Here is an 11,035-nt window from a genome sequence, read left to right on the forward strand (position 1 = left end):
TTGGCTGATGAACTTTTTAACATCAGAAGAATCAAAATTTTGTCTGAATTTGTAATGAAGAAAATTAACATTGATTTTGCTGTCAAACTTAAAACTGCAAAAATTATAGCCAAAGTATGTGATAGATACTTAGCTAAGATTGAAAATTACTTAACATATGATGTGTATTTAAGTATTTAAGAAAACCAAAGTTCATTGCTACCTCAAATTTTCTGCATTTGAAGGGAAACTGACTGTTTCTAAGAGGGAATTACTTTCTTCAATATTCTTTAGTCTACTCCAATGGTCTATTTATTGTTTTTGAAATATTATACTCTATTAAGATATTGCATATTTTGATACATGTATAGAAACAGATAAATGTACTTTTCTTTTAAGACTGTTTTGTTCTTACATTTTCCTATATACATATTAAAGACAGCTTATTGATTTCTATTTCAAGTGTTCCAAATGTTTTTTACCTAGGAGGCTGGAATTTAAGTCTAAATTAAAGAAAATAAGTTATTTAAAACATTGTATTCTATCAATCAGTGAATAATTATTTATTTTTAGATAAATGTTTTAGTTATATGTTGAACATGCCTATTAAATTATTTTGGATTTAAAAACAGCTGATTTTTTTAATGTCTCATTCTTTATATCTTTATTTAGTTAGTTAAGTGAAGGTATAAGGCCAGGGGTATGAGTAGAATGCTTGTCTACATCGCATGAGATCCTTTGTTTAATTTCCTAGAGCCACAAAAATACAAATGTAATGAACTAAGTAGTATTATAAATACGAATTTTGCTCAATATTGACATTGCTCCATACATTATTGAAAAATTTGCTTAATAAAGTCATATATTTTCACAGTGTATTTCTAATAATTCCTTGTGTGTGTATTTGTGTGTGTGTGTGTGTGTGTGTGTGTGTGTGTGTTCATTCTCCTCATTATACTGACTTGTGACAGAATCTGTCTAGTGCCTGAGAAGAACAGAGGTATTAAGTTCTCTTAGCCACTGAGCCAACTCTATCTCTCTGTGACGCTCCTTAAACTGTCAAAGAGAATCAACAACAGTGTTTTCAGCGGGTGTCAGTTTCTTGTGTCTATTTTGAAGGGCAAATTTTTCAAACTATCTAACAATTAAGAAGATAGTTTTCCCGAAAATTTTTATTGACCTGATTTAATCTTGAAATTTACATTCATGGTCTCTATTAAGAGCTTTTAATAGAAAGCAGCAAATGATACAAAATAGATCTCCAATGTTGATATATTATCTCCTTACTTCATTAATTTATGAACTACCTTAATTTATGAACTAAGAGGGTTGATAATTTTATTGCTAAAAATAACCTTTTAATTATGTAAAAATGTTATTTTCATTTATTTTATATTATTTAATATATAGTTTATATATTTAACCCCACTTGTTTATAATGTAATATAATTTCTTTGTTATATTTGCTTTATCATTTTAATCAGGGAATATTCTGACATCTTATTAAGGAATGTTGCATCTGGATTTTAAAAAAGAGTACATTTTGATATGATATCTTCTTAAAATTCCTTGTAGGTTTGGACGTAATAGTTATATAATTCTTTAAAAAATGGGTGGGGAGCTGCAGGACACATGATTACACATACCTGTAATCTCAGCATTTAGAAGGTGACATAGAAGGATTGCTGAAAATCCAAGTTCTTCTTAGAATGCATAATGGGTTAGAGGCCAGTCAGGGCTATACAACAAGACTGTCAGATAAATACCCCCTCCCCGTTGTAATATAGCATAACATAGCAAAGCCTAGAATAACAGAAAATAGAACAAGTTGAGATATTTGCTCTTTTTCTATTTTTTTGTGGGTGTGGGTATGGGTGTGGGGACTAGGCATTTTTCAAATGCTTCAGATCAACTTAAAGTTATGTTATGTCCTAGCATACAGTCAAACTTTAGAAGTTATAGAGTGATTTGGAGAAAGGCATATTTATGAAATCATTGTTCTCTGAGCAGTAATCTCAAGCCACCATGTCTACTTTCATTGCTCTGATAGCCTGAATGAAGGAACAATTTGGAAAACCAAAATCAGATCTAACTCTATGAAAGTAATAAACAAAATCTTAATTATTTACCAAAAGTATAATTTTCTTATGAAAAAAATATCAAAAGTAATCAAATTTTAAAATTTATTCATTCGGAAAAATTAATATTAAAATCAAAACTAAAGTCAGACCTGTTGGTATATACCCCTAAATCCCAGTTACGTTGGAAGAAGAGGAAGGAGAATTGAGTTCAAGTAACACTTCACTACAGTGGATATTCAAGGTCAGTTTGTACAATTTTATGAGACCTGCCTCAAAACTTAAAAAAAAAAAAGAAAAAAAAAAAAGAAGAAGAAGAAAAAAAAGAAAAACAGCCAAAAAAGGGAGGTACTAGCTAGCCATCAAGCTAAGTGGTTAAAAATTTTCTGCCTACAATTGATGAGTCCCTAAATTCTATTACCAACAACATAAAAACAGACCAAAATGAATAAATAAACACATAAAATCAACTGACAATGAAATTGTACTATCAGAATTACCATTGGTACAATGAAAAATATTCAATAAAAATTCTGAAACGATTTCATGCAAATTTTAAAACAAATGTAAACTTCTTAAAATATTCTAATTAATTTTATTTAAACTGTAAAAACTTGAGTTTAAATAAAATCATATTAGATTTTGCATAAGAAATCATTATACTTTGAACCTTATAATTATTCTTAAACTAATGATTGAACTATTGAAAATATATGTACATTATTGCAAAGATATTCTAAAATATTCCTAATGAAAACATCACAATTTTTAAATAGAAAAGGTGATTTAAATTACTAATATCTGATGAAATAGTAGTGTGAAATTATAAAATGTAATATCCATTTATAATTGAACTGAATTTACAAATTTTAGATATTATGCCTCTTTTAAAAATAATACACAAAATATTGGTATGTATCTGTAGCTATATTAATAAAGACTGCAATAAAGTTGCCTTTTAAAATATTTCATGTTTGTAGGTGAGTGCATTACTGTTAGATACAATTGGTACTTGTACAATTTGAACAGAATACACATTCAAATGTGCTAAATATCAAGCTTGCTTCAAAATAAGCATATTTTCTCCATGAAGTTGTGAGTAAAAGCAAATGGAGCACCAACAGTTTTGAAAGCCAGAATATTTTTGGATCAGTCACCAGCATAATTATCTTAAGAAACTTTATTGAGAATACCTGTGCATTCATGTCCCCAATTTTTCAACTCACAAACAGAACAGCTGGGTGTGGTGAATTTTACACTGAGATGGATGCTCAAGGAATTTATCTGGTAAAACTCTCTTAGAAGGTAGGGTTGAAAGTACTGGTCATTGTCATTTGAGAAAGAAATTATTCTATCTATCTATCTGCCTGCCTGTCTGTCTGTCTGTCTGTCTGTCTGTCTGTCTATCTATCTATTTATCTATCTATCTATCTATCTATCTATCTATCTATCTATCTATCTATCTATCTATCTATCTACCTAACATCCTACCTACATACCTACCAATCTATCTATAGATCTATTATTTGAGAGCAAAAGCTTTTGGTTTGAGGTTTCGTCAACTTAAGCTTTGATGCTTTTCTGTGCAACACACAGAGGTAAATAGGTGTGTCAGGGTACATCCTGTTTCCTCTTGCAGAAGTTTTACATATGAACCAGAAATACTAGATAAAGTATCTTCCAGGTATTATCAAAATCAATGACAAATAACATTGTAATTCATTTGATAATACTGATAAGCCCTTGCGAAAAGACATTTTATTTTATATTTTGTTTATTTTATTTACTTATATTGCAAGCATTATTATAAACTCCATTCCTTTGTATATTAGTTTAAATATCTAAAAAGTCAAATAAGGTAAACTTCTGGTAGGTAATAAACTTAATAAAATATTTCTCAAATACTTAAAAACCAGAACTTCCATAGGACCCATCTACAATCCTCCTGTCTGTACACCTAAGAGATACTTGAGACTCAGATCATCTGCCACCAGGAACAGCAGAGATCCAGGGACACAGACCTGGTGAGAAGGTGTTCCGACTAGGTGGGGTGCACAAAGATCTCTGCAGATAGATCTGTACCAAGCACGCAGAAAGTACACTACCCACAAGCTTGGTTCAGGAAATCAGTGACCCGGCATTGGGCTATTCTGAGCCGGAGAACTTAGAGTGCAGAATGGGCACACTCAGATCATCTGCCACCAGGAACAGAGGAGATCCAAGGACACAGGCCTTGATCATCTCACTAGATGCTGAGAAAGCATTTGACAAAATTCAACACCCCTTCATGTTAAAAGTCTTGGAAGGAACAGGAATCTAAGGCCCATACCTAAACATAAATAAAAGCAATATACAATAAACCAACAGCCAATATCAAACTTAACGGTGGGAAACTTGAAGCAATCCCACTAAAATCAGGGACTCGACAAGGCTGCCCACTCTCCCCTTACCTATTCAAAATAGTACTGGAAGTCCTGGCCAGAGCAATTAGACAGCAAAAAGAAATCAAAGGGATACAAATTAGAAAGGAAAAATTAAAAACATCACTCTTTGCAGATGACATGATAGTGTACTTAACTGACACCACAAATTCCACCAGAGAACTTCTACAGCTGATAAACAACTTCAGCAAAGTGGCTGGATATAAAATTAACTCAAACAAATCAGTAGCCTTCCTATATTCAAAGGACAAACATGTGGAGAAAAAAATAGGGAAAAGATACCCTTCACATTAGTCACAAAACTATGAAATCCCTTGGTGTGACTCTAAGAAAGTAAAGAACCTGTATGACGAGAATTTCAAACCTCTAAAGAAGGAAATCGAGGAAGATCTCAGAAAATGCGAAGACATCCCACGCTCATGGATTGGAAGGATCAACATTTTAAAAATGGCCATCCTACCAAAAGCAATCTACAGATTCAATGCAATCATCATCAAAATTCCAATCCAATTCTTCATTGAGTTGGAAAGAGCAATGTGTAATTTCATCTGGAATAGCCAAAGACCTAGAATAGCGAAATCCATCCTCAACAACAAGAAAACATCTGTGGGAATCACTAACCCTAACCTCAAGCTATATTACAAGACAATTGTGCTAAAAACTGCATGGTACTGGTACAGAAATAGGCACGTGGATCAATGGAATAGAATAGAAGATTCAGAAATGAGCCCTCATGTATATGGTCACCTGATTTTTGACAAAGGAGCTGTAACATTCAATGGAAAAAGGGCAGCCTATTCAACAAATGGTGTCGATCCAACTGGCACTCAGCATGCAGAAGAATGAAAATAGACACTTTCTTATCTCCTTGTACAAAGCCCAAGTGTAAGTGGATCAAAGATCTCCATATTAAACAAGGTACACTGAAACTATTAGATGAGAAAGTAGGGAGAATCTTAAATACATAGGTACAGGAGAAAATTTCCTGAACATAACACCAATGGCTCATGCTCTAAGGTAAACGATTGAAAAATGGGAATTAATGAGATTGCAAAGTTTCTGTAAGACTAAGGATATTGTCAAAAAAAAAAAAAAAAAAAAAAAAAACCGACAGCTAACAGCTTGGGAAAAGATCTTTACCAACCCCACATCAGATAGAGACCTAATATCCAAGGTATACAAAGAACTCAAAAAGAACTTAAACACCAGAGAGTCAAACAACCCTATTAAAAATGGGGTACAGAGCTAAACAAAAAGTTCTCAATTGAGGAATATTGAATGGCTGAGAAACATCTAAGGAAGTGCTCGACATCCTTAGCCATCTGGGAAATGCAAATCAAAATAACCCTGAGATTCCACCTCACAGCAGTCAGATTGGCCAAGATACAAACTCACATGACAGCAGATGCTGGCAAGGATTTGGAGAAAGAGGAACACTTCTCCACTGTTGGTGGGGTTGTAAACTGATACAACCACTCTGGAAATCAGTCTGGCGATTCCTCAGGAAATTGGACATAGTACTGCCTAAAGATCCAGCTATTCTACTTCTGGGAATATACCCCAGAGACACTCCAATTTACAACAAAGATACATGCACCACAATGTTCATAGCAGCTCTATTTATAATAGCCAGAAGCTGGAAAGAACCCAGATGTCCTTCAGTAGATGAATGGATACAAAAATTGTGGTACATTTACAGAGTGTAGTATTACTCAGCTATCTGAAACAATGACTTAAGCCAATTCTTAAGAAAATGGTTGCATGTAGAGAATATCATCCTGAGTGAGATAACCCAGTCACATAAGAACAGACATAATATGCAGTCACTGATAATGAGATACTAACCCCAGAAAGCTCTGAAATCCCCAGAAACAACTCATAGACTGTGTGAGGTTCAAGAAAAACAAAAGAAAAAGAAAAGAAAAGAAGAAACCATTATGCTCAATCCTTATATACCAAGAAATCTTTGAATAATTCTGGATTACATATAAGTATTTATTTCTGACATCATCACTATATTAAACAATCAATAACCTTATAGCTTTGTAATAATTTATAAGTTATCTTACTCTACTCCCCTCTGTCACTCCTTGCATTTACTCTAACTCCACAGCTACTATTCCCTTTGTAAAGTCTCTTTAAGAAAACATCCTTTATTTAAATGACTAATTTTAATTTTTCAGAGCTCTTGATAAAAGCTATTGCTGATAAATGTTATCATTGTAAGTCTTCACTTGTTTATATTTTTATAATGTTACATATTCTTTTTATCATTTTTATATATGCTTTTGTATGATTGTCCTCTCCCATTAAAATATAGTTTTATTACAACAGAGCTTCAAGTTTCTTAACTACTACATTATGTTCACTAAAGCATTGTTTATTGTTGATTTGCAATTAATATAAAATATATTTTATATACTACTCATTACAGTTAAATATTTATCACACACACATATATATATATATATGTACATGTATATGTATATATTGCATCTTTTAAATTAAGTGATTCAGTGTATGAAAGGGTTGTAGCAATATTGCACATTATAACCTTTATTTTCTCCATTGAGAAATCAAATAATATTCTGCTTTAATTGAAACTTAAAAAGAATCTGTCAGCAAGTTATTACTCAGATTAATGTAAGAGATCAAAATACAACTGAAAAAAAATCAATTACATAGATTTAATTTAATTCTTTCATGGTATTCTGAGAATAAATCAATCATAGCAATTTATAATTAATAACTATCTGTTGAAAATTCAATGGCAAGATTATTACATTTTTTGTAATTATCTCTGTTAATTTGTTTTTACTGTCCTTAATAGATTCTCCCTACTGGCTACCTCCATCAACTCTTTTTTTTTAAGTGTTTTAAAATCCAAGGCCTTTAATTCAGCTTTTGGTAATGACCATAAATGCCTCCACAAAGCCTCTTTCCCACAGTAAATAGAAGGCACTGGCATTACATAACACCCTAAAAGCACTGATTCCTTCTGATGCTGGTGGAGATAACACATTAAACAGCAGGGTTCGAATACTAAACTCTTTAAAAACAAAGAAAGATACAATTTTGAAAAATCACATAAAAATTTAAATTACCATTCAGTCTTCCTTGGGTTTCCAATACAACCTTAAGCTACTCTTGCACATACATAATTTGAAATTAAGAGATAAAGTAGGTGGATATGATTTGGCTTTCAACATGTGTTGAGTTTCTGTTATATGTGGTAAACATAAAGACAGCATTTTCATGCTAATTGACATTTCATGTTTTTCTTTAAGTGTGCAAAATAAACTTCAAATGATATATCCTGTAGAAGTATATCTCAAAATTCCTTACTATAACACTAATGACTTTCATATTCATCTCACAAACTACATATAAATTGTGAAATTATTAAAATACATTTTTTGAAAAATAATAATATGACAATTTCTACCTAAATAAAGTTTCCCAGAAAGTTATGATGTACTTTAGCATATAAAAGTAGTTGCCCCTTTTCTTAAAGATCAGTACTGTTTCACAAAATAACCCATTCAATCCAGACAAATGATTTTATTCAAATGCCATATTCTTTCTAGGACAGTGGTATGCTTTAAGAGACTATCTCCATGACAAAGGGTACACTTTGACATGAGACCACAGTCACAAGGAATGCCCTTAAAAATAACATCAGCAAAGAACAAGAGATGGCTTCTGAAGTCACAGTGTGATAAACACACACACCGAGTTTTGACTGTTTGGAAAGGAGGGTACTTAAGTCACAGCTACTTCACATGTGCCCATCTGACAGTGGCTTCCGAAAACACTCCCATCTAAACACAAACCAAACTATCTTATTCCACTTTTGGCAACGTAGTACAAACAAAATGAAAACAAACAAACAAACGTATGACACTGATTTACACAAAAGGTCCCATGTCAACAATAGGAAGTCTTCTGAAAATCATCCATTTTGGGAAATGGTGTCACCCAACAAATAATGTTGAAAAGTAAATGAAAATTTCTCAAATAATTATTACATGAATGGCTTATGGGTATTTTTGACATAAGAATAATTATTTTAAAAAGCAACTGACTATGATGTTCCTAGTGAGAATGTCTTCAAAACACATTAATGCTAATTAATACATACAGGCCCAGTGAGTAAAAGGGAATGGAGAAGTCAACTCTTCCATAAGCAGAACTACAATTGCCTCCTTCTTTGGAGAAACTCCTAAGTCTTACTTGTGAGAACGGTAGAGAGTTGTGATATGAAAACCTACATGATAATTTAAAACACCAGTTAATAAATGTGAGGGGCAACAAGAAACACTTTTGAGCAAATGATTACTTGACATAATGCCTTAAAGTTATATATCATAATTAAAAAGAAAAAGCTGTAAAATTAGCAGCTGGACCCTGTGAAACATATAGGACAATGGAAGGCACTACATAAGCCTTAGTTATATCTAACTGTAGCTGGAAAGTTCAGTTTTTCCTTCTTAAGAAGACAGCCAGTGTGAACATTATTTTTATATTCCCCTGAGTTTCAACATGATTGGACAAAGCAGCACCAATTTAAAAAAAAAAAAAAATCTGCAATGCTAGCATTGCAGTTTGGAGTCACTTATACTGATGGCCCCATAGGTCACTCATAAGAGCACTTGAGAACGTGATTAAAAATATGGAAATGTCTCTTGGTATTTCAGTATTGTGGAAACACCACAGAATGCACTAAAAATGTCTGTTTGTATGCTCAGTCTTTCCACTGTACCTAGCAATTTCTGCTGGTTTCTGTGCTGCTGCCACTGAGATAGCTCCTGTGTGTGTCTACATGAAATGTCAGTATGCTTCATGGTTCAGTCCTTTGTGGCTGGAAAACTGGGGAAGCATCATGTCATGCCAGTCTTGAGCAGGATGCCTTGTAAATCCTCAGGCAATGCTAGGATAATTGCATCTATATGTGTCCGTAACTTCTCCACAGTGTCAGGTTTCACAGGTAATTCTCTCGGTCAGCCTGAAACAACTTATTTTTCAACTTCTGTGTGTTTCTGGATCCAGAGAAGGAGGTCCTCTTCACAAAGAGCTTCTAGATGAAGTGCATCCAATTTTTGGGCCATTTCTTTCCGCCGGGTCTTGAACCAGCCATCAAAATTTACTTTTTTTAAGAAACTGCCAGTAAAGTCCGATCCAATCGCCCTTGATCCCAGAGGTGAGCTGAGGTCCCGCTTTCTCAAGCGTTTTCATAAATTCTTCTGGAAGGAACAGCCTTAACTGGGGCGGACTCTTCCACGGAGAAATACTTTTCTGCAAAGGCATCAAGCTTGCCACGTATCTTTCTAATGGAATGATGAAACTTTGTGTTAGTTCCAAAATATAGCGGCGGAGAATAACGCTTTGGGCCTCAGAAGGACGTTTCTGCTGTACACTCTTCTGGAGTTGGTTTATGATCTCCTCATCTCTGTTTAGATATGGCTTATAAGAAGTATAAACTCCAGATTTAGAATCCAGAGTCTTTAGGTTCTTCAACTTTTTCATTTTAACTTGCTTAGGAATTTCACCTGCAGGTTTAAGATCTCCTATTCGAATAATGTGTGGCCAGTGCTGTAGTGTTTTAGCAAAAAAAAAAGGGTTGGTTACTCCTAAGATTACAGAAGGCAGAGCTTGAGTACAGGTGGTATATTCTTTGAATTCACTGTCATGAATCGTGAAGTAAGGTCGAAAATCACTACAGTACTTTAGTGGAGAAATACAGTTAACAAGGGCCAGTACAGTTTCTGACGACTCTGACGGTGACGGTGCCATGATCACAAGGGGCTCTCCCAATAGCACCAACTCCCAAAGCATCTGACTGTGAAGAAACACTGGGCAGAAACACCTGAAAAGATCCACCTCATGAACAGTAGGCAAAATAATAGATGTCTGTGTATCTGCCTGCTGAGTTAGCTACACCATCTGCATAGTCCCAGGCTTGTCATGACGTGTGGGAATCCGAACCTTCATCAGTATTCCCATGATAGGCAGATGCAATGTTTTCCCTGGCACTGGGGCAGGCCATCGGTCAACATCATTACAAGCTGCTTCCAAGTAAGGTTCATTTTTTTCAAAATACTCTGGTGCTATCTGTTTGAGTACGGTGTGATAAAAGTGAATATAAGGTAGTTTGCTGATCAAAACCAATGACTGAGGAAAGAAAAGGAACAAAAGCGTTTTTAATGCTTAATGATTATAATTTATGTTTGCCATTTATTTTGCACGAACAATTATTCATGGGCTAAATTTCAGCTTAAAGGTATGGATTATGAAACTGATAATTTTTTTTTAAACTTTATTTTTAAAAACAAAGATAAAAGAAAAAAAAATTAAACATTTTTGCATAATTGTATACAAATACAATTGTGTTAGTGCTTGGCTTTTTTTTTTTTTTAGGTTTGATACTCTGCATTAAGGTCTTACTAGTTACAATGAACAAAAAGTACATGTCAAACAGGATGTAACCTGGAAATAGTCAACATTTTCTTGGTATGTAGGGATTGAGCATGACTTTTT

General features: G+C 33.5%; 1 pseudogene across 1 annotated transcript; it reads right to left on the reverse strand.

The window, feature by feature from the left end:
• Window positions 1–9,378: 9,378 nt before the first annotated feature.
• On the reverse strand, window positions 9,379–10,633 carry LOC308414605 (protein DENND6A-like; annotated as a pseudogene). The gene has a single exon. The product of its transcript is annotated as a protein DENND6A-like (transcript).
• Window positions 10,634–11,035: the final 402 nt, after the last annotated feature.

The sequence above is a fragment of the Micromys minutus genome (assembly GCF_963924665.1).
Source record: "Micromys minutus genome assembly, chromosome: X".
NCBI lineage: Eukaryota > Metazoa > Chordata > Mammalia > Rodentia > Muridae > Micromys > Micromys minutus.